Raw genomic sequence first — 25498 nt, 5'->3', positions numbered from 1 at the left:
AACTTTTTTTGTTTTTCACTTACATTTCCACATATATACGAGGAAAAAATATATGTTTGTTGTTTTATCTAAGTTATAAGTTTAAAACTTTTGTAGTATCCTTTTCTCTAGAAGTATATATTTCAGTGCTCAAAGGAATGCGTGTATTTTCGTGATATCATGCGATTGTTTTCGTTACAAGCGGTAAAATCACTCGTGGAGGCTTAATAATAAGAACAGCAGACTTCACGTTTTATAAATGTGTAGGTATAGAATAATATAAACCAATACAAAAATCATAAAACCTGCAAATACCATATCATTTTCCTTTAACACCTTCTCCGGGGTACCGCCGCGAGCCATCCATCTAACCCTCTAAGTGCCAGCCGACTAATAGAATCATTAGAAACGCTTGTCTCCATTTAACCCGTCACGCATACAAGGGCGCACTCTTTTGTGCCACGGGGAAGGAGAGACCCCCAACCGAAACCAATTAGTTTTTAACAACTTGATGACGTCTTCACACCACTTTCCTCACTCAGAGTTCACTAAGGATTCGATGGATATCGTGTGTATGGAATTTCGAATCCTGGTTGGATTCTGAGTTAATTCTGACTTATGTTTTAAATATTGAGAGCATTAACTTTGTGGATAATATTGATATATCATTTTGAGAAATAAAAAGACTTATTTAATTTATGTCATGAATTAAACCCTGAAGAGGGCAACTGGTTGTTGCCGAAACCAGTTAGTTGTTAGTAAAAATGTGAGTGGATCAAAATAACAAAGTCTTTTATTTCTCAAAATAATATAATTCTGACTTAACTCAATTTGTATGCAAAAACATCATTCCAGTTGTTTTACGTTAAAAATAAGATAATTTAATACCACGTTTGTTCTTATTATATATACCATTTATACACATATTTTGGTCGGTTGGAAGATATTGCTTTTTAGCAATAAGCCCGCCAATGTACTTTTTATTTTCTGTACATGAAGTTTAAAATAAAATAAAATAAAATAATGATAATACACAACTTGAGATTAAGGCCTAGATCTAAAGCGTTCAACTCACAATGCGCTCGGTCGCGCTCAAGGCTAGACGTGTCTTTACGCTATTTTTTTTTTTAATGTAAATTGGATTTTTGTTTTTTAGAATATGTATGGAATTTTTTTTTAAAAAACTCCTTACCTTTCAATCACTCTTTTCTTTTTAAATCATATAATTAATTCAAAGAAAAAATTCCAAAACAAAAATGTTTTTTTAAAGAAAAATTCAAATAAGTCAAATGTTATCTGGGTTCAGAGAAAATTAAGTTGCGATTTAACTAATACTGGACCTTAATACAGTTGTATAACGGTCCTTAATCTTATGAATGTGAGGTAAGAAAATTTTGTTGACCATAACAAATGTCCGCCTCCGTAGTGTAATGGTCAGCATACTCGCCCACCGTTCTGGAGGTCCCGGGTTCGATTCCCAGGGGGGTTTAATAAATATAAAAGTGATTTGTTTCACTCTAATATTTATTTAATATTACACTGGACTGGTACCTGAAGTGGAGGGCTGATCACCTTTCCTTCATGTGTAATCGATCGGGATAACACTGCGTTTATTTGAAGCAGTGCCCTATGCACCATTGGGGTGCGGTAAGGGTTTTATTATTATAACAAAACTAGGCTGCGTTCACATTGATTTAAAGCACATAGGATACAGAGCAATAGTTTTTTACCATAGAAATGATACTTTTAACTAGACGAGGGTAGGGTTTTAAAAACTTTTCGTAATAAGATAAAATTTCAACTTGATTTCCGCATACGGGAATCAGAATTTCAATTTATCTTGAAATGCCATTTTTAACAGTTTTCAGTTTATAAGACGCCAAATCGATTTCTGGAATTAAGGTAAAAGGATATTTTCAAATATCTGAAAACAACTCAATTCATATGGGAAAAAGGGTGAAAGCAAAAAAGTAATTAAGATACAACTGAAAGGGCATTTAGGATCAATTATGGTGAGGATAGCGATTGATATATCTTTTGATTTATTTCATTACCTAGTGACCGGACACTAGGCCTAATAGACCGTATCGATCCAAGGACCACATAAAATATTTCAACCAATTTTATCTGTTTTTATCGGTACTTTACGGTTGTTTTACCGATCCGGTTAGCTCAGAACTTCTAATTAATATACTATTTTAGAATTTATGTATATATATATATATATATTTATATATATATATATATATATATATATATATATATATATATATATATATATATATATATATATATATATATATATATATAAAGGGTCCGCCAAATAACTTTTTTTTTTTGAAAATGCTATAAAAAACATCGAGTGTAGCTTCGGCTGTGTGGCACGTAGCGCCGTCTTGTTGAAACCAAATGTTGCCAATATCCTCCTCTTCAATTTTTGTGAACAAAAATCCGTTCAACATGGCCCGATAACGATCGCCATTGACTGTAACGGCCACTCCTTGCTCATTTTCAAAGAAAAATGGCCCAATTATGCCTCTGGACCAAAATCCGCACCAAACAGTGACTCGTTTTGGGTGTACCGGCTTTTCAATGTATGCGTGCGGGTTTTCTGTGCCCCAAATACGACAATTTTGCTTGTTTACATACCCGCCAAGATCAAAATGAGCTTCATCCGAAAAGATGATTTTTTTGGCAAAATCGGCATCTTCTGTAAGTCGATCGCAGGCCCACTCAGCGAAGCGAAAACGCATTGGATGGTCAGTTGGCTTCAACTCCTGAACCAATTGGACTTTGTATGGCGTCATACCAAGGTCTTTATGCAAAATTCGTCTCAATGATGTCTCCGAAATGTTCAATTGTTGAGAACGACGGTGAATTGATGTTGATGGCGCTTCACGCACACTTTCTGCCACAACATCGATATTCTCGGGTGTACGCACTGTTTTTGGCTTTTCACGCTTTGGTTTATCGATGAGGATGCCAGTTTCTTTCACTTTTTTCACAAGATAACGAACATACGGAGCTGACGGTGCTTCTCTTCTTCCAAAAACCGTACGCAATTTTCGCACACATTCTGCAACATTACCATGATTTTCAAAGTAATGTCGCAATATTTTCCAGCGTTGTTCAAGCGTATACACAACCATATTCGCTCAGCGGAAGGATAAAACTAATTATCTGTCAAATCAGACATGAGCTAAGTGTTACCATTCACGAAATAAGCACTAGTTGAAAAAAAAAACTTTAGATGGCGGACCCTATATATATATATATATATATATATATATATATATATATATATATATATATATATATATATATATATATATATATATATATATATATATATATATATGAATATATATATATATATATATATATATATATATATATATATATATATATATATATATATATATATATATATATATATATATATATATATATATATATATATATATATTGTATATATATCCAGTGACGTGGTTAGAAGTTTTTAGAGTAGGCAATAGAAAAAATAGAGAACATTATGTATAAGTACTTAATTTCTTACTTTTACTACTAGTACTACCATCACGCTGTTTCTTCGCAGGGGAAGGCCGAGGGGATGGAACGCCACACTCTTCAGTCCTGACATACACTTCTAGCTTCCTTCAGATCCATACACCTAGTCAAACATACACATCTAAAAAGAAGCGTAATTTTCATTTTTTCATGGTAAAATCCTCATTTTTTTCACTATTTAGTACAGAATGAAACTTTTGATCAAGTGTATTTTTTTTTAATCCGAAAATATTCAAATAAAATTTTGTTTTTGGTGTCAATTTATTTTCATTTTTCATTTATCTACTATTAATATCTCCCTTTCTAAGTTCTTATTTTGCGCGCGTAGTTAAGTTGAATTTTCCTAGAAGCAAACTCATATTTTAAACATAATTACGATCATGAACACTTTTTCAAGTATCTACTATAACAGATTATGTAATATACGTATATTACAATGTTAATGCCACTTCAATATTCATAAAGAACTTTTTAACAAGCTAATATATATTACATCAATCGGGATAAGAAATAAAATTTAAAGGTTATTAAAAAACTATTTAAAACAACATTTTGATTGAATCCAAAATTGATCCTTTGGAATACTAACCGGTGCGGCAAAAAAAATTGAACGCGTAATTTATCTTAAGGAATTTCCTCTTATTAAAATTAGTAATTGCTTCCTAAATACGTTTCCCAGCCCCTCAGAAGTAAGCCATCTCGCCGTATTAATATATGTTGGCCTAAACTGCGATAATCGTTTGACGAGTAACCCGATGACGTAATAAATCTATCAGACTGACAGCTCCTGCAAGTAAAGAGGTGCGTTCCGAAAGCACATGCACACGGACACAACGAGAAAACTTTCGAAGCGACCAAAAATACTAACGTTGCCTACGAAAAATCTCCAATTACTTGTTCTTTAAAAAAAATAGTGCTTTAGCATTTTAGTTTGTTTTTTTGTTGTTGAGAAAATATATGATCTTCAACTATGTACGTTATTCAACGAATACAAAATCAGTACTTTTTTCATTTAATGAAAACAAATGTAAGCAAGCAAAGTCAAATTATAAGCTACATAAAAAATGAAAATCATGTTTTTAGGCAGATCTCAAGTATGCGACTTTAATCCATGATTCAGACCTTCCATAGAAATAGAAAGGGTCTTTGCTTAATAAAGGTTTCTCCATTACAACATAGATGGGATTGTGAACTCACATGTACTATGTCACGAGTTTTATCAATTAGTGGATGTTACACTGTTTAAAGTGTTTACTTAACCAAGCCTATTACGGTCGCAAACCCTGTAAATGCCCACACTTCCATACTTTTCGTCGTCTTTGTTGAGATTTCAAAAATGTATTTTTTAATTTATGTTATTCGTTTTTTTGTGTTTTTCAATTTAGGTCGAAAACAAACTATTTATTTATTTGGCTATTTGATAAATGATTTGTCGCAAACGCTATAAGCGCTAATTAATATTAATATTAAATGACGCAATTTTTATGAAAAAATCAAATTAGCATATCTACGATTAGACATTAGTTTAATAAAACTTGATAAATTAAACTTCACACACATGATTAGTGTTAAAAAAAGCATTGGTCATGTGTATGAAAAAAACATATATTAATAAATTGCACAAAAATATGTTTTGTCAACTGGTAAGATCATCGATCATCCGCGCTCGATTTTCGGAACGCGCCCCGGACGGAGCAGCAGACCGGCGGGAAACGGAACCGCACGTTCTATTTCAAATTTAAAGGGCGGTTTTTAATTGGACATCGCGGCCCCCGGGCGTGCCAGTGGAACAAAAGACCACAAAGAGATATGAAAAAAAAAGAAGCGCGGTCCTCTTGAAATCGTTTTGAAAAAAGAATGGAATAGATAAGGGGCGATTTAAATCATCGTCTCATCTCGGTAATTATAATTGAAAGCATTTAAAAAGGAATTCTCTTGGCTTGATAAACGACGCTATCTGACCATACTCCCATACGCGGCGGTCATCAACCTTCCAAAGGATTGAATTAGGTTATTTAAATACATATCTTCATCCTAAATACTTGTCACACTTTTATCACTAACATTTTATTGCAAAACATATTGAAATTTTGGTATTTTCTTTTTTTTGACATCTTAACATAGATAAAAAATAATTTGAAATAATTTAATTAATTAATTTGCCAGTCACTTTGTGGTAAAATCTATCCATTTTTAATTGATGTTTTGCTCAGTAAATACCAGTATTTCTTAAAATCTACTGTTACACGTATTACGATGTATTCCGCATCATTTTCACATACGGTGTTCACATAATAATGATGCAGAATACATCGAAACACGTGTCACGGTAGATTTGAAGAAAAAGTGGCAGTTACTAAGTAAAAAATTAATTAAAAATAATTCTTAAGTCTGGGCATGTACACGATCATTGAGAAATTAAACACAATACAGATGTTCGCTTAATATTTTACTTATTTTCCATTTGAAAAGACCGAGCCATAGCCACACGTATTTTTTTCTTCCATATTAAAAAAATATTTAGCTAACTTTTGACAGCTGTAAAATATTTGAATTATGTACGTAATTTTTGGGACAAGATGTGTAACAAATACTAACGATTATTGCCAGTATAAAAATGTAAATAGGTACCTACCCAACTCATTTTATTCGTTTCAACAGCAAAATCAAAAGAATTCACCGGAATCGAAAAGGTTAGTATTACGAATAATAATAATATTCTCATATCTTGCTGGCAACCCACATTTATTTCATTTATGGCATGAGGAAAATGTACAAATATTTATAATGTAGGTAGGTACTGGAAGAGTACGCAACTTCAAACGGTTCGTCAGAGAGTTTCACTATTTATGTCATGCAAATATTGTGGTTTCCGAGACCTGGTCACATTCCCTTGAAGACTGATCCGAATCAAGGTGTACCTACATAGTTCTATTACACAATGTGCTTGTATAGTCATCTCAGAAATGGTAAATAGATGACAAATCCAAGTAGGTATATTAAAATCACTCGTAAACGAGTGGAGGTTTAAAAAAAACAAGTATGAACCGAAACATAATCTATTTGGTGGATTAATAAAATCTGGAAAGTTTTTTTTAAATAAAACAAAATTATTAGTGTGGTTTACAATTGTATGATCTCATGAACATGAACATACAACAGATAAATGATAGTGCAGTTTAAACAAATGTTTACATATAGCTCACTCCTCTCAACAACGTCATATATAAAAAACAATCAATTTTCAGTTGTGCATGTTTTCGGAATGCCCAGAAATTGTACTATATCTCAGCAAAAGCGGCATATTTTTAACTCAATATTTACCCACTACAGGGCAGAAAGTGTTGTTTTTGCAGAAATTTTGAAGAAAAGGTATTGTTTAATTGTATTTTTTAAATATACTAAATATTTTTCAAATGGAGAAAAAACATTCAGGTTTTACCTAAAAAGATCTGTTGCACAGTAAAAAGTTCAATAAGTGGCTAAATATTATTTTGTAAGAGATTTTATAATATTCTTTAATTTTAAAAACGATCTCCTGAAAAATCTAGTATTTTGATATATGACGTTGTTGAAAGGAGTGAGCGAAATGTACTTTAACCTGTCCAGGAGTATGGCCGTACATGTACGGCCATACCAAATTTTCCCCATAAGAGTATGGCCGTACATGTACGGCCGATACAAAACATGATTTATGACACGATTTATGCCAAAATCGGAGGGCATGTATGACGGAGAAGATGTATGGATGTGAAGGAGGGGAGGAGAGAGGAGAGAGAAATTGTTTCGAAAAAAAAACTTGTTTTTTCAATGCAAAAACGGTGTTTTAAGAAAAAAATCAATTACGTAAAATGTTACCTGGATTTAGAGAAAATAAAATTGCGACTTGAGGAATTAAACATTATTTTACAAACAATATGCAAATGCATGTTTTCTTAATCAATATATCAATTATCTTAGTATTTAATTGCGGGTAATATCTTTGTAAATTGAACAACTGAAGAACCATAACCGTACTTGAATAAATTATTCCAAGATTTTACAAAACGGGAATATTATATACTATTTTTTTTTAATTTATGCGTACTTGCGAAAGTTCTCAACACCTTTTACACTGCACATGAATATTGAACAATGAGAAGGCAATGTGTTTCAGGTTATATTTTATTTCAAGTAAAGACGTAGGTACCAAGTACCCGTATTTTATGCCATTGCATACAATGATAATTATAGTTAATATTCAAAATTTAACTTCATGTTTTTTTTTAACTCGATTCAGTCTAACTTTTTCTTTTAAACTAACTTATTACCTAACTAGCCATCATTTCGCTTCCCCGTCTTTAATATTTTTCAAAAGAGAAAAAACATTCAGGTTTTACCTAAAAAGATCTGTTGCACAGTAAAAAGTTTAGTAAGTGGCTTGATATTTATTTTAAATACATTTTATTATATTCTCTAACTTTAAAAACGATCTCATGAAAAATCTAGTTTTTTTATTAATGACGTTGTTGAAAGGAGGTAACGATATTAGAAATTTGAGATTCGAGAAAATCCAAATATTGACACTCTGAAAGGATTTTGACCAGAACAAGGATTTCGACACTCTGCAAAGGTTGTGAATAAAATAATTGGTCACATGGATTATACATACGGAAGTTAACTGATTTTGTTTTTTTTTTACCGTACGGTGATAATGATGCAGAATGCATCGTAACACTTGTCAAAAAAAGTATAATTTACTACTTTAAATTTTTTTCCATCTACTCGTCCGTGGATAGTAATAGTCTCTGAGGAGCAAAACGTGATGGAATTTCTGACAAAAGAAATCACTGCGACATTTGCACACATTGAGAAGAGCACTAAAATAAACAAGGTGGGTCTTGGGTTCAAGGAATCCAAAGTGCACTATTCTGCCAAGATGTGAGGAAGAGATATACTAGGTTAGGTAGAAAATCCTAATATCGCCATAACATTCCGAAAACTGATATAAATTAATACAGATTCTAACATTTTTATAAAAAAAATATCTTGACAAGAGTAAAAAATTAAAAATCGTCTTTACAACGTACAATTTCATGAGATGTATAATAATTTTATTATTACATAAAAAAACTAAACGAATGATATGCATACCTACTTATTTTCTAATTTTGTGTTTATTGTTACTTTTGTTTAGTTCTTGGTCTATATTTTCGATAATAGGTAATATCTACTTTATTTTTTATTGCTTTACTTGACTAACTATGGCAGTCTCCGTTCTATATCCGACCTAAAATTTAGATTTCTAATAGAAGTAACATGTTATAAAATATCCCATGATTTATGGTAAATAAATAAAAAGTGTTTAATTACAATGATAAAATATAGGATAATTACAATACATAAAACAAGAAAATATATTTTGTCAGTAATCATCAATCCTCAGCATCCCCCAACCAACTCTATAAAGAAACGAAATCAAATAACATTTTTTCGTTTTTATTAAGTTTATTTATTACTTAATTACATCTTGACGTCTCAACACGTCTCGAGCTGGTTTAAGTGATCATTTTGTACACGTGAAACGTTCACCCATTCACGGTCCTGTAAATATCCAGACTTCCAAAGTAAAAAATTTGATTTGAAAAACATACTTATTTTGTAATTTTTTGTACTTAAATTTACGAGAGTAACAAAAGACAAGAAAAAACATCTCACCTATTTAGTGCTGCGTAATTTTATTATAATTTAATGTTATAAAAGATTTCTAATATCTTATAAAAAAAAATATTTTGTTTACTGTAAGAAGATGAAAATGTATTTATGATGCAAAATTAAGTGTAAATTACAGTTTGTATTAAATGTAATATAAGCTAACTAAAGAAATAATAAAATGAAAAAGTAAAAATTTTGCATGATATATATATATATATATATATATATATATATATATATATATATATATATATATATATATATATATATATATAAATATATATATATATATATATATATATATATATATATATATATATATATATATATATATATATATACATATATATATATATATACATATATATATATATATATATATATATATATATATATATATATATATATATATATATATATATATATATATATATATTTATTTATTATAATACAACAACGCAAAACCAATATTATCACTGGTTTATCGTCGACTATCAAACGATAAAAATAGGTACATATCTTTAGTTTAGTATGCCTGTGATTTGACGTTTCCTCAGCATATTGTAATATATTTCATAAAACATAATACGCATAATATTAATAATATATTCTAACCTATGGGTCGGTGAAAGACACCTTCACCTCATGTGAGATATTTCATCAAATTACTTTTGATACACTGTGAGAACTGCACTCTAATTTAAGAGATTCACACGATTAGAAAGTACACTGTACATAGTTACATCAAAATGATGACGGTATATTAAATTCTTAACCTTTGAGTCACCAAGGAAAAAGGTCGGCATTATCTCGAAGGAGACATCGGGAGGAAAAAACTACTAAAGATTGTGACGAATCCGGAATCGAACCCCTGTTATCATTTAGGCTAACTCTGATACAGCTACATATAACGTGAGTAGGTACTCAAATTAAAGATCCAGTCAAAAATTGATATTTTAAACCTGAAAAATCAAAATCATGGCGTTATAATACTGAGAAATCAAATCAAAATTCCGACAAATACAATTTTGAAAAATATAGAGTACACATAACAATCTGGAAGGTAACATTATTTATTCACTTCTTTTCGTACAAATTATTATTTACAATCGAGATTTTTAACTGTCAAGAGTCGGATGTGTTTTATATAGTGTTAATTATATATGCCGGGATTTCGATAATTTAGATATTTATTCAATGTAATACTTTTACAATTAAGATGTGATTAATGGGATTAATTTAGATATAGTGCGGAGATGTTGAGATTAAGATATGCTAGGATTATGATAATACAGATTTTTATATGTGAGACTGAGAAATGCCTGGATTTTGAAAATCAGGTAAAATTATAGATGGATAATTATAAATATCTTCTTCTTCTTACCCTGATGCGCACCCAATGGTGCATAGAGCACTGTTATGTTGATCGTTTACCATATGAAGGCATGGTGATCATTCTTACGCTTTAGGTACGAGTCCAGGGTAATATTAAATAAATATCAGAATGAAAAAGCATCTATATTTTTTTCACCTCTTGGGAATCTAACCCGGTTCCCCCAGCATGGTAGCCAAACACGGTAACCACTACACCATGGAGGCGGACAATATATGTATGTATATATATATATATATATATATATATATATATATATATATATATATATATATATATATATATATATATATATATATATATATATATATATATATATATATATATATATATATATATATATATATATATATATATATATATATATATATATATATATATGCATATATGTAAAATATAACTTCGCTTTTCTTAAATGATAGCGGAGGTTTGCATTGACGCACTGCAAATTGCTACCGATGTACGTGATGGTAGCTTTAGATAAACGTCAACATGATACCTGAACATCATTCATATATATATATTATATATATATATATATATATATATATATATATATATATATATATATATATATATATATATATATATATATATATATATATATAAATATATATATATGAATGATGTTCAGGTATCATGTTGACGTTTATCTAAAGCTACCATCACGTACATCGGTAGCAATTTGCAGTGCGTCAATGCAAACCTCCGCTATCATTTAAGAAAAGCGAAGTTATATTTTACATATATGCACAGTAATTAAATGCCCTCGTAAGGGAACTGCATTCCGAGAAGCGATGACAAAGACATAAAGATAATTAATTGAAAAAAATCTGGAAGTAAAATGACAACAAGTTTAAAACATCCAAGTTGGCGCCCGACCCGCCGACCGTTCATAAAGTCTCGCTTTAATGCATGCAAGAGACAACACAAATGGTAATATAAATTAATTATATATAAAAGTATGGAAACATTAAGAGGAAATTAATGCAAAAATTCTTTCGATGTAAGGTGTGTTGAGAAATATGTAAACACGACATGGCACAGTGCCGCGAGAGAAATGCGAAACTATAATACCAACCAAAAGCAAATGCAACAATCCCCGGGTATATCCATTATCCATGGTGTTATTTTTTTTACAAAATTTTAAGAAATACAATAATTTGTTACAAAAAAAATATGTTTCAATTAGTACCCACCTACTGGAAGTTCAGAAGTTTGTAAAGCTTATTTTGCAAATAGGGATTCAATACAATTTTATACAGAAATCTGTATAAAATTGTATTGAATCAATAACCCAAAATCTGAATGAATCTTTGCAACTTTGCACTCGTAGTTAAAACGTCGGACGACGAAGACGTGATTCTTGGTTCTGTGATAATAATAATATCATAGTAAGCTGTAATTTAATAAATTACAGCTAACTCCAGATGAAGAAAAAAAGATACCTTGCAATTTAAGGAATTTTCCAAAGATTGGCAACCCTGGTACCAACCTAAAATTGGATCCGACTTCGGATGGAGATTCGGAACGAGCGGCGAGCAGCTCGGCTCGGTGTACTGACTGCCTGGATGCTCGCATCGTAACATGTTACGTTACGACAAAATGCTCCGGTCTCCACCACGCAAGGAAAATTTTGTTTTTTTTTCAAAAAGTACAAATACAAAAGTATTTTCATGCGGAAAAATTCTAACATTGATATCAATTTTACAGTAATAAAAAAATATATACCATACGCGGCAACTTACTTCCCATTTAACATTAATGGATGGTAATAAATTTTAAAGAGAAAAAATATTTTTAGTCATTTAAAAATCGCTGGGTGTTATGCTCCACCGGGTATATATTGTACTTAATAATGTAACCATTTGAAAAATAATTTATTAGGGCATAGTTCGACAAATAATAAAGCTTTAAAATATTTATAAATCGTTCAAATAAGAATCTGGGCTCATTGTAAAGTCGTTCAACTCTGGACAATGGAAGGATTATTAGAGTAAAAGGATCGAGTTTCATACGAGCGAGGATTGTTGTGTCGCGCAAAGGTGGCCAGTGGTCACTCGGTTCAACAGTATGGGAAAATCGCGCGAAGGTCAAAGTTCAATAGATTGATTATCATCTCCCAAGTTGGTACAGTGTTACACGATTCGACGACATTTTATAACGCTCTTACGTGGAAATAACGCAAAATTAATAAAACCCATTGATATTAATTTTTAAAATACTCTTTTATATTTTTAAACTTTAAAAACGTTCTCCTGAAAAATCTTTTTTTTTTATTTAGGACGTTCTTGAAAGGAGTGAGCGATATGATATATTGATGGTTCAGTGGACAAAGGTTATATGTATTGTAATTACAATTGGTGACAATGAGGACAAATATCATGTAAAATGTTCATATTATTTTTAGACATCTCAACATAGATGAAGAAGAATATGAAATTGTAAGCATTTACGGGGATAACGACCGTCACAGAAATAATTTGAAAATAACTCCTATAATTGGAGTTAATCCAGATTGTAAACAAGTATTTGGACACACTCAAAATGTTGAACAAACCAAATTAATGCAAATGACATCATATTATTATAGACTAATTTATGATTTTTTTCCGACATGCCATTTTTGTTTATTTAAACTTCATGTACAGAAAATAAATAAGCACATTGGCGGGCTTATTGCTAAAAAGCAATATTTTTCAACTAACCAAAAACAGACTAGTGATATTGATAATATATGTAACTGTTTGCAATCAGAGGATAGATAGTACTTGAACATTAAAAAAAAACATAATTTATAAATTAATATAAAAAGAAATATTAATTATAAAAGATGATAGTAAGGAGGGCAAAGGAAAAGGGGAGTTTAGGGAAGTAGGTAGAGGGAAAAACTAAGGGAGGAGGTTTGATGGACAGTTAGAATTCTAATGATAAATAGTAATGTCTCAGACGTTTCTTAAAAGTTATAAGAGAATAATTAATATCATTTCATCATTCAAAGTATAAAAGACCGATAATTTTTGCAAAATCATGAATTCTTACTTTGATTGCAGAAAAAGAGAAAGATCGCATTAACAGTAAAACAGAAAGAGGTTGAAGGAACATGAGATGTTATCTCCGAAGCTGGTAATTAAAATTGTGCATTTTGAATAAAACAAATTTCCCGACACGATAACAGAGATATCGGTATTAAATTTATTTCACGACCATTTCGGAATGTTGCAAAGGAGGTGATCAGACACAACCGGAGAAATGTTTTATATTACTACCAGTTTCGTCGTGAATATGACTCAAGGAACATCAACGTCACGTAGGCCATAGGCCATAGGTTTCCAAAGTTTACTGGACTCCGACCCATCTATCATTTTATCGGAATACTTTCCGTAACTTAGGTTTATTACATTTTTAGGAAATATTTAAAGATGAATGAAATATCAAATTTATCACCTCCTATTTTTTAAAATTCATATATAATTCGTATACAGTGGCAAGGCCTACTCAATATTCGCGACCCATAGTTTGAGAAACCATGACATAAGCGTTGCAAAATAAAGTAAATATGAGTATCAACAACATTTTGAGTGTGTCCAAATACTTGTTCACAAATCTGGATTATCTCCAATTATAGGAGTTATTTTTCATATTATTTTTTGACATCTCATCAAAGATGAAGAAGAATATGCAAGTCTGGGCATTTACGGGACTGACGACTGTCATAGGCTGGTTTAAGCGATCACTTTACACACGTGTAACATTCACCAATCTACCCATGATTGTCAACAAAAACTAAAGTCGACTTGTTCCACGTTTTCTGGAATTTGGGTTTAGGGAACGTTTTGAACTAGTGTTATGTATAGTTTCTGCATTCACTTGGTTAGACATTATTTAACTATAAATAAAACACTTGTTTTATTTAAACTAGTAACAAACCTGCAAAATCTATTTTTTTATACCATAGCCTTTTTTTAATCTCTGAATATTTTTTAATAGTTATTATAGCATAAATGTGGAACTGTTTAAATGGCTTTATTTTTATTAATGTAACTATTTTTTGTTAATGTAATGTAATGTTTATTGTTGTTAATATAACTTTTGTTTATTATTTACTTTTTTATACGTAAAGCTGTACAATTCTCGAACAAATAAAATAAAATGAAATAAAATAAAAAAATAAACTCAGACATAAGAAAAATCTGCGATGTTGAAGATGTTGTGTGATGGGGAAGAGAAAGAAGAAGTTTCTGGAGAGATCATGTGAGAAGAGCGAGTTCGGATCGAGTGGTGAGGGTGGCAGCGGACAGCAGCATAGGCGGGATCAGACCCCCAGGAAGACCACCTAAACGATGGAAGGATAGCTGGTCTTCCACCTCCCAGGAGCGACCCGAGAATGACAGGACCTAGTCCTAAAAGAAGAAGAAGAAGAAGAAAAATACTATACCCAAGTGGTGAAAAACCAGTGTTTTATTTATAACTTGAAATAGTGCGTTAAATTAACACACAAATCTCTCTTTTAAGGTAGCTACAATCTGTCATCATAGAAAGCATGTACAATATTATTATTCTGCAATATGCATAACGTATGGTATTGTATCCATAGTAAGTACGCAGGCAGGCAGTTGAAGGTAAAATGTGCGACACGAAATAACGCGTTTCGAGCAAATTGTCGAGCCGCCTTGTGTGGGCTTATCTATGCCATTGTATTCTTAATTCTGTTCAATGTACTCTTACAAGTCTGCTAAAATATGCAAAGTCTTTGTGCCGGTGAGCGGTAGTCATTGTATTTAAATAAAATCATAAAAAAATATTTCATCTGCCACCTACTCGGCTGTTATTCGTTACATCAACACTCATTGTGGTCGTAATTAGACATGCATAAATTTGGGCTACGGTTCCTGCTTCGAAACCCGAGGCTGCATCTCTAAGGGAAGTGTAATATAAAAAACAGGACTTTTTATACTCTGCATAACTAAATATCCCGTTTTCAATACATCTAACATAACCACTGTTGCTGCAAAAATACAGAACACAGCACCCAAACCCATACGTATTTACGGGATAATAAGCTCTGACTAACAGAAGAGCGAACGGCATCATGATTAAGGCACCTTTTAACACTCTCCTTATCATTCATTGTTCACATTGTGTAATACCACTTTAAGTGAACGATGAATGATAAGTATATTATTTGGAGAAATAAAACAACTTCGTTTTTTGATCCACTCACTCCAAAGTGAGTCATTATCCACAAAGTTAGTACTTAAAATATTCAAAAGATAAGGAGAGTAGTATATTACCAAACCAAAAAGTTAACAATGCTTTTAATATACAAAATAAAAGAACCTTAAATTTAGCATACCCAAAAGGAACAATAATGGAATCGAAATACGTAAAAAAAAAACAATTAACTAACAGGTAGGCAGAGAGAATAGAATACAACGCCAATAGCGATTGCTCACAATCTTCGCCCCTATCACATTCATACATACACGCAGATTATTCCGACTCCTGACCTGACCGTTTTCAAGTATGTATTTGAAAATTATTTTGTGGATTGAAGGTTAGATCAGTAGTTCCTTAAGTGATCCTTACGGACCCCCAGAGGTTCACGAAATATTTCAGGGGGTCCGTGGAAAATTAAAATTGATTTGGGGGTCACTGAACAACGTCAGGGTGTACGTGTAAGGTTTAATATAAAATTAAAGTAAAACATGTTACACATTTTTATTAATACGGAAGCTATATTAAAAAACAATGAATTAATTTAAAACTAATTTTAAGACGAATTTTATCTACGGAAGTAATGCCACATTCCTCACTCTTCATATTATTTTTAATCTGGAGTAAGTTCTTGAAACCCAGTTGAATTATTAAAAAAAAATCCAGGATTATTTTATAATAAATAATATATTTAATTTACAATACAATTTATATTTGAAGCACTTACTTTGTGATTTTCCATTTTATAATTAAAATATAACTTTGTTTTAAAATCACTAAAAATTTATAGTTATTTTAAAACAAAGTTACATTTTTATTATAATATCCAATAATTTATTTCGATACTTGTGTTTGTTTTTGAGCAGTCTTGTAAGTAAACGAAGAGAAATATGATCCCTCTTCGAACTTTCGGTAATTGCACCAGTAAGATTGAATGGAAACCAATACGAAATATAAAGAATATATTTTTATTATCATTGTTTACTTGCGTGTGTGGTCCGGTAAAGTAAATTTTAACATTTTTGTTTAATTTACTGGTCTTAAAACTTAAGACCATGAAATCCTATGTAAAATATTTTGACTATCGACTGTTTTGTAATATAATCCAGACGTGGTAGAATTTTAGGATAAAACGTATCATTTGTTATGTAAATTCAATTCATATAAGGTATTTTATTTGTGACAAGTGAGAGAATAAAAGAAAAGAAATAATGTCCAGCTTATACATGCCTATTTTGAATTCAAAAACTTATTCTTTTCATGTCTTCCTTATAGTTTATTATAATAATATAGGTAAATTATTATTTTATAATTTTTTAGAAATAATTCATATACGGGATGGCACAAAATCAATCACCCTATCGAAAGATGTTATAATTTTACAACATTTTGAGACTGTCTAAACACTTGTCCACCCAGGATTCAGACCTCACATATTAAGAAAAGAGTTTCTGCTCAACAAAAAAGCTTCTTTTCATCTCACCAATAGATGTCTCTTGTGAAGTTCGAGTGATTCAAGAATAATGTTTCAAAATTGGTGCATATATATAGAACTTCCAATAATGTGAGTAGTGTGGTTGTCAATAATGGGTAGGATTGGTGAATGTTACACGTGTGTAAAATGATCAGTTAAACCAGCCTATGACGGTCAGACTTCCATATTCTTCTTCATCTTTGATGAAATGTTAAAAAATGAGATGTTATAATTGTTGCAAAAGGCGCCATAGGTCAATCGTATTTGAAATTCATGAACTAGACAGCTGCAGTATACAAAAAAATTGATAAAACGGGCACAAATGTGTATCAACACTGGCGGCAGCTACTGACGGTATTTTCTTTTCCACTTAACAGAAAAAATTTTAAAGGTCCAAATGATGATTTTCGTCACTCAAAAACATTTTTTTATTAAGTACAACAGTAATTCAAAAACAAAATTGGATGATCAATTTGCGCCACCTTGAATCTGTTTGTATACCTACTGCAGTCGTCTAGTTCACAAATATCAAATATGATTGACGTACGACGCCATTTGCAAAAATTATAACATTTTCCGATAGGGTGATCAATTTTGCGCCACCCTGTATAAATGGCCCAAAAGTTTCGGCCTTTTAAATTTTGGTAGTAAAAAAAATACAAAAAGTGACTAAAAAGTCACTAAAAAGTGACAAAAAATACATAAATACTAAATTTTCAGATTTATGTTTTAAAAAAAACTGTTAAAGAAACACTAAACTATTTTTAAGAGAGTCATTTTTTTACATTTTATCCAATAAATTGCTCAGAAAATACTCTGTGCGCACTGCACATATCTTTTATTTGTAATTTATGACTTTTTTACCTACCTGTTTTATAAATATATTCACGATAACGATTTAAAATGTGGTTTTATTAAATGCGTTATAAATTTAATTACAAGTGAGTAAAGATTTTATAACTGACCGTAATATGCTCCTAGATACAATGTTGTAGTTAGTCTTTATAGATTATACTTTGCATATATCAGTCTGCGTTATTCAGTGTTTAAATTAAAGTATGGTTTTAGCGTGTGGCTACAAAACGTAGTAGATATTTCATCCATAAATTGCCTAGGTGAAATAGGTCTAATTGGTCATTTCCTATAAATCATACACTTGAGTGCGGAAATTTAAATTGAAATACAGTAGAGCTTCTCATAACGAGCGCCTCATATAACGAGTAATTCGCATAACGAGCAAAATATGTTAAAAAGGTGCTCTCTAAACAATATTCGTTTTCCTTAAATGTTTTTCGCAGTTACTTTGTGGCACATTTTATAAACTTGATAAAATAACAACTTTGTTTTAACCACTTTTTTATACAGATTTTAACAGATATACTATTGATATTAAAGCAATAAGCCCGCCAATGTACTAATTCCTTTTCTGTACATGGAGTTTAAATAAATATACAGAATGACGCAAAATTGATCACCCCAACGGAAGATGTTATAATTTTTGCAAATGGCGTCCTACGTCAATCACATTAGATATCTGTGAACTTGACAGCATATACAAACAAAATTATAATGGCGTAGTATTAACATCCAATTTTATTTTCGAATAACTTTTTTTACTAAATTAAAAAATATATTTTCAGTGGTGGAAATACACTTGGCCCTCGTATAACACGGTTTTATAAAACACGGATGTAAAATTTGTGGCATATTTTTTGTATACACATGTATTGTACACGCTTTTAATAACACAATTTAAGAAAAGAAAAATGTTTGTTACTAAACAACAAAAAATAGGGAGTATGTGGAAGTTTTTAGCAAGGGAATGCAATTAACTATGAGTATTTTAATGTTTTTTTTTTTAATTAAGTAAACCCTGATGATAACAAGGTCCTTGTTGAAACCGGTTGGTTAAAGTGTAATAATAATACAAATAAAAAGTGGTTAAAACAAAGTTATTTAATTTTATAAAGTTCATGTAAACTATCTTAGTTTTTTTTAACGCAACCCCTTATTTTGTATGAACATTAAACCTTGTATAACACGGGTTTTTGCGGAACTGTATAACCGTGTTATACGAGGCCCGAGTGTATTTATTTGGACATTTACAATTTTTCCTGTTAAGTGGAAAAGATATCCGTCAAGTGGCTGCCCCCAGTGTTGATACACATTTGTGTCCGTTTTATCTATTTTTCGAGTATGTTTAATCACGGATTCTTACGAGTATAATTCGCGAGAACTTACGATGGTAGCGTAATCACGTTGTATTCGGACGACGCCTTAGAACAGTGTTCCGCAAAGTGTGTGCCGCGCACACTGACGTACCTACCGTGGTAATTAGTTGGTGTGCCGCGGAAAAAAAAGTCTAGTTTTATGAAAATAACACAATTGCTCCAAATTTGATTGCCTGTGCTCAGATAAATAGGCTCACATTCGCATTAAATATAATATGTTACCTAATATGATAACATATCGCTCACTCCTTTCAAGAACATCATAAATAAAAAATCGACAATTTTTAGTTGCGCATGTTTTCGGAATGCCCAGAAAATGTACTATATTCCATTAAAACCGGCATATTTTCAACTCAATATTTACCGCTACAGGGCAGAAAGTGTAGTTTTTTGCATTTTTGAAGAAAATGTATATTTCAATTATTTTTTTAAATAAACCAAATATTTTTCAAATAAAAAAAAACCTTCAGGTTTTACCTAAAAAGATCTGTTGCACAGTAAGAATTTCAATAAGTGGCTAGATATTTATTTTTAATACATTGTACTATATTTTTAAACATTAAAAACGTTCTCCGGAAAAATCTAGTTTTTTGGAGATAACATATTTATTCAATTGCTTCAAATTATGATCGCCTGCGCTCAGTTAAACAGGCTCACATTTCGCATTAAACAATATATGTTAAAAGTATATGTTTTCGCTTTATATTAATTTTTCTAATAAATCAATATTAAATAAACTTTGTTTTTCTCTTTTGTGTACTTCAAAAATATCTTTATTTGGCAGGTGTACTTTGAACAGAAAAAGTTTGCGAAACACTGCCTTAGAATTCGCAATACTTTGTCATTTTCAGTGGCTACATACATTTCCCCTAACTGGGTATTAAGTTTTTTTTAAATTAACGTTTCATTATTTAGGCGTTTCGCGAGCCTGCAAGGACTTAATTGTTTCTCTCGATTCCTTTGTACACAAGGATGCGCTGTGAAGAAGTACAAAATGCCTGTTCTGGTGGTGACAGGGCCAGCCAAATGATGGACGATGGCTAATTGCAGAGTGATTGATTGCCGAGCACCCTCCCTGAATTCTTAAGCCTCCCTTCGTCTTGTTAAAAGTGCGTCTTAACTTTTAACTCATTTCGGCGCAATTAATTGATCCTAACGAGCTACGGCCATCTTCACTTCACGCAGACATTGTTCGAAACCAGTTCAGAAAAATATAATGAAATTTCTTCTTGTTATCCATTTGAGTACCGTAGAACGGGGCTACTTGAACTTTGATGTGTTACTTGAGCCCAGTACAAAAAGAATTTAAATCTGTATTTGGTCTACTTACAATAATGAACGTATCGACATGATTCATTGTTTCCCTGACAGGTGACACTTATTGTCACGATACTCGATCGATACCACGATATAAATATTTTTTTGTACTGGGCTAAAGTAACACATCAAAGTTGAAGTAGCCCCGTTCTACGGTAGTCCACTTGGAACCACGTTATGTCAAAAATTACGTAATTCACCGATTGCTTTGAAATTTCGACACATTTTTGCATTCGAATATAGGAGATTTTATATAGGTATATATAACCTCTAGTATTCGAATGCAAGTTGCGAGACAGATAAAATAAAGTTGCTTCAAACAGCTTTTTTTACTGCAATGGCAGCGCCATCTGTAGAACGTAACAGCAACACACGCTATGCAAAACATTGTTTATGTCAAACAGCGTGCTTCTCGACATCTGCTGTCATTTATCATTTTCAATTTTCGATTGAATTGTTGATTCACAGATTTTTAATATAATGTTCACAAGCATTGTGAGATTATACATATTAGAAATGTGTGGTTTTTATTTTATTTCATTTCCATTTAACCAGACTGAGCCACAGAGACGCGTGACCGGGTACAGCTAATGTTTAAAATAAACAAACTCTAATGTACTTTCTTTTTATCTACCTCGGATGTCAAAACCAATAATTTGATACAGTGAGTGATAATTTTATCACTCACAATATGGAATGATCGAGTAGGGTATTTATTTTATTTTTATCTATCTTCACCTTGAACCGAAAGGTGCTCATTAGGGCAGTGTTATTGAATTAAATTACCAGAAAATTACCCGTTTGTAAGAAATAAAATTAATATCTAGAGAGTTTATACTTCCGACCACCCATTACTTGTAAATTCATTCATATCTTTATCACTCAAAAGGAACCTACACTTATTTTTTTCTAATGATATATCCAACTCAGTGGTTCTTAACCGGTGCTCCGCGAGCTTGTTGCAAGCGCTTCGCGAAATAATGAAAACCAAAATTTAATGTTGGCTCATTTACTATGCGATCTGAGTTGCAAATACCAAGAATCACTCTATCAACATATCGTACGCAGCAGATCGGCTGTCCAAACTCAAAACACAGTAAAGGACATTTTTTGTAGTACGTTTTTTTGCATTATTTGGACTAAGTAGATTCTACTTAGTCCAAAAATGCAAAAAAAAGTAATACAAAAAAATGTCCTTTACTGTGTTTTATGTTTGGACAGCCGAGATGTATCGCACAGAATAAGTGTGAGGTGGATGAAATTTGCCTTTGCGATCCAAAAATGACATCCAAATTAAAGGGAAAAGTCTACCAATCAATTATCAGACCCGCACTCCTATACGGCTTCGGAGCCTGCTTCTTAGAATTCGGATTCTGGACGATGTATAGCACCTTCTCTAGGCAACTAGAATCCTCTGAAATGAGAATGCTTAGATGGTCAGCGGGAGTGTCCCTTAGAGACAAAATAAAGAGTTCACGCATTCGTGGAAGCCTAGGCATAACAGACATTAATAGGAAGGTAGAGGAAAGACAGTTGAGATGGTATGGGCACATAGAACGCAGAGAAGCCGAGCATGTAGTTAAGCAGGCAATAGAAATGGATCTTCCTCGAAAGTTATCTAGAGGAAGACCAATGAATTCGTGGGTGCTGCAGAAATATAACATGATTCGAAGGCATGGCCTTAGGTGACGTTGTCCAGGACAGAGGGGCCTATAACCTGAGGACGAGGAGAGCTGTCCCCAGCAGTCTACAAGGACAATAAGCTGGAATGTAGCCAGGAAGAAGAAGAACTTATCGTACTCTTAAAATAAAATTCTCAGGATGAATTTTGGATATTTGTTCCAAGACGAACACCAAACTCTCTCCACAAGGGCAGTGAACATTTTCTTACAGTTTTCAACCTCATATTTATGTGAACTAGGTTTCTCGACATTAACCAATATTAAAACCAAGAAACGCGTAAACGCGAGTTGCTATATCAAATATTAGACCTAATATCGCTGAAATTCGAAAAGCCGATAAGCTCAGGTATCACATTAAATCACCGTAAATCACAAAAGTTTCATTGGAGTATTTATGTTTTTATTTATTTAAAATTAATTTCATTTTAAACTTGTCTGTAATAAAATCATCAATTTTATTTTTAATAAAAGTTATCTTTGTTTGTTTTTTTTTTTTTTCTTTAGGTTTGTTGTACCGCCAATTTTCCTTATGATCCAAAGTGTTCCCTGACTTCAAAAAGGTTCAGAACTACTGATCTAACTGATAATGATCTGAATGATAGAATACGATTAGGAGTAAATAATCTGATTGAGACGGGAGGGTATTCCGAACATATGAAAGAGATATTTAATATAAAAACATTTCTTTAGAATATTACATTATAACACATTCCATCAAAACAATAGTACACTGAAATCAATTAAAGCAAATAAAAGACTAACAGTGAAAGCTAAACTGGCAGTGCACAACGGAGTCCAGTACCAACTCTAATAAATGGAAGTGAAGCACGGAGTCGGAAAAATGCAGTCGAAATGCGATCACTCCGTAGAATGCGCGGCAAAGCGATGTATAATAGATGTTTGGATGGCGAAAACAGAAAGAATGCAAGGATAAGATAAGCAATATCGTTTAAATTAAGAAAGGTTGAGATGGTTTGGACATGTGGAACAAATGAGTGAGGAAAGAACGGTAAAATAAATATTTGAGGCGAATCTAGTTGGAAATACAAACAGAAGAAGACCGAAGAAAATCTAACATGATCGGGTATTTCAAATATTTATGAGTGGTCAGGTCAGTAGTCGGAATAATTGGCGGGTATATAGGAGAATGTGGAAGAGGCGATGGTTGTTTCCAAAGACATTGTATCCCATTATATTCTTTCTGCCTACCACTACGGGAGAGCGGCGTGATGGTTAGTTAGTTAGCATCACAACATTGAGTAAAAGGCATACCACTTATATTTACATTATTTTGCAACGCCCATATAAAATAAAACTAGTTAAAAATAATTTTATTAAAAACAATTACTTAACTGCGAGCTGATGATAATATAAGCGAAAGTTCGCGGTAGAATCTAGTTTGGGTTGGTTTTACGGTCGACGGCAGGTTTGACCATATTTCATAATGAAAAATATTACAAAAATACTTAATAAAAAAAGTTTTGTGCAATTTTCGATACTGATTTCTTACGTATTTCATTTATTTTAGCTAAAATGTTAATTAATTAAGTATGCGAAAAATTACCAATTTAAGTAGGTACCTTAACAAAACAAATCATTGTCACTAGCAATTTTGAAGTTCATTCAAACACGTGTTTCAGATTTTCTCCACAATTTTAAATGTACGTTTAAAAATTGCGAAAACCTCCCATAAATTATATATTATTGTATGTTTACGCTAATAATTTCTACATATACCTGGCAATTATTCATATATTTTATTATTATCTTATGTAATGCGATGTTCGTACCTTGAGGGATACCTGTAGTACGTATATACACAGAAACCACGTAGTTCACCTTGATTAGGATCTCTTAGCGATTATTCAGTATTCAGTATCCATATGCATCTTCATAACATCAATATGTAGGTATGTCTGCGGTGGAAACACGAAGGTACCTATATCTTACATACTTATTATCTATTTTATTAAATGTTACCTAATACTGTAGCAAAGCTGACGCATATAATTACTTGACTGTGCTTACTGAATATTGCGATAACGAGAGTAGATATTTAATTAAACTTTAATTATATGGTTTCCCATCAATCGTGAGATTTGATGTACAAAACGTGCATTAGGTAGGTACACTGTTCATACCTAGGTACCTCTGTAATTCATTATATATTACAGTAGTTGTAATTGTACAATGGCGTCGATACCAATAAAACGAGCCATCCTGTGCCAAAATTGTAGTATTGAAAAATCACGACGTTTCTTCGGGATTAAAATTTTAGTAGAATACCTACTAAAAAAAACGATAATTCAAAAACAACAGTTCTACTTTAGTATAGTTGGTCATCCCATCGAGATAGAGACAGCAAACAGCGGACAGTTTTTGTTGCAATGTGTATTATGTTCATATAAACTTTTATATTTTTGTTTATTTCAATTTTCTTTGTTTTGTGTTGTACTGCTTGTATTATCTAGATATATGTAAATATATTATTCCTCCTATTTTTTTTTTTAAATAATGTAAATGAACGTCTCGTCACGGGCTATTCTTAGTGAGGTGTTCATCGAAAAAATGTTATATTGTAAAAAGTTATATTACAGTATTATATAAAGTATTGTAAAAAAAAAAAAAAAAAAATTAATTAAATAATCATTCCATTTTTTACATTAAACGATAGACTTTAACAAACGAAACTTTAACATGTTAATTTGCTAAGGCCGCCACTGAATAACATTTTAATTTGAAATATGTGCGCACAGTATGTTCCTACCTATTATGTTAGTACCTGGGTACTTTCAAGTATTATTGTGTTTGATATTACTGCGAGCTTTACACCTAATACACACTTCGAATGAAGGTCGCAGAATAATGCGGGCAGAATGAAAACCGCAACTTGAAGCAAACCATGAAAGGTGACAGAATCGATATTGCAGCAATCGTCACAAAT

At 31.6% G+C, this 25498-nt stretch overlaps 1 long non-coding RNA gene across 1 annotated transcript in view; it reads right to left on the bottom strand.

Moving 5' to 3' along the window:
• The window catches only part of LOC148304460 (uncharacterized), a 364266-nt gene that overhangs the window by 337881 nt on the left and 887 nt on the right, over positions 1-25498 (bottom strand). The window lies entirely within an intron of this gene.

The sequence above is a fragment of the Brachycentrus maculatus genome, unplaced genomic scaffold, assembly GCF_059751285.1.
Source record: "Brachycentrus maculatus isolate JH-2025_06_01 unplaced genomic scaffold, ASM5975128v1 h1tg000315l, whole genome shotgun sequence".
In the NCBI taxonomy this organism is placed as follows: domain Eukaryota; kingdom Metazoa; phylum Arthropoda; class Insecta; order Trichoptera; family Brachycentridae; genus Brachycentrus; species Brachycentrus maculatus.
Note: the sequence above shows the minus strand (reverse complement) of the source record. Positions and strands in the feature narration are given on the sequence as shown.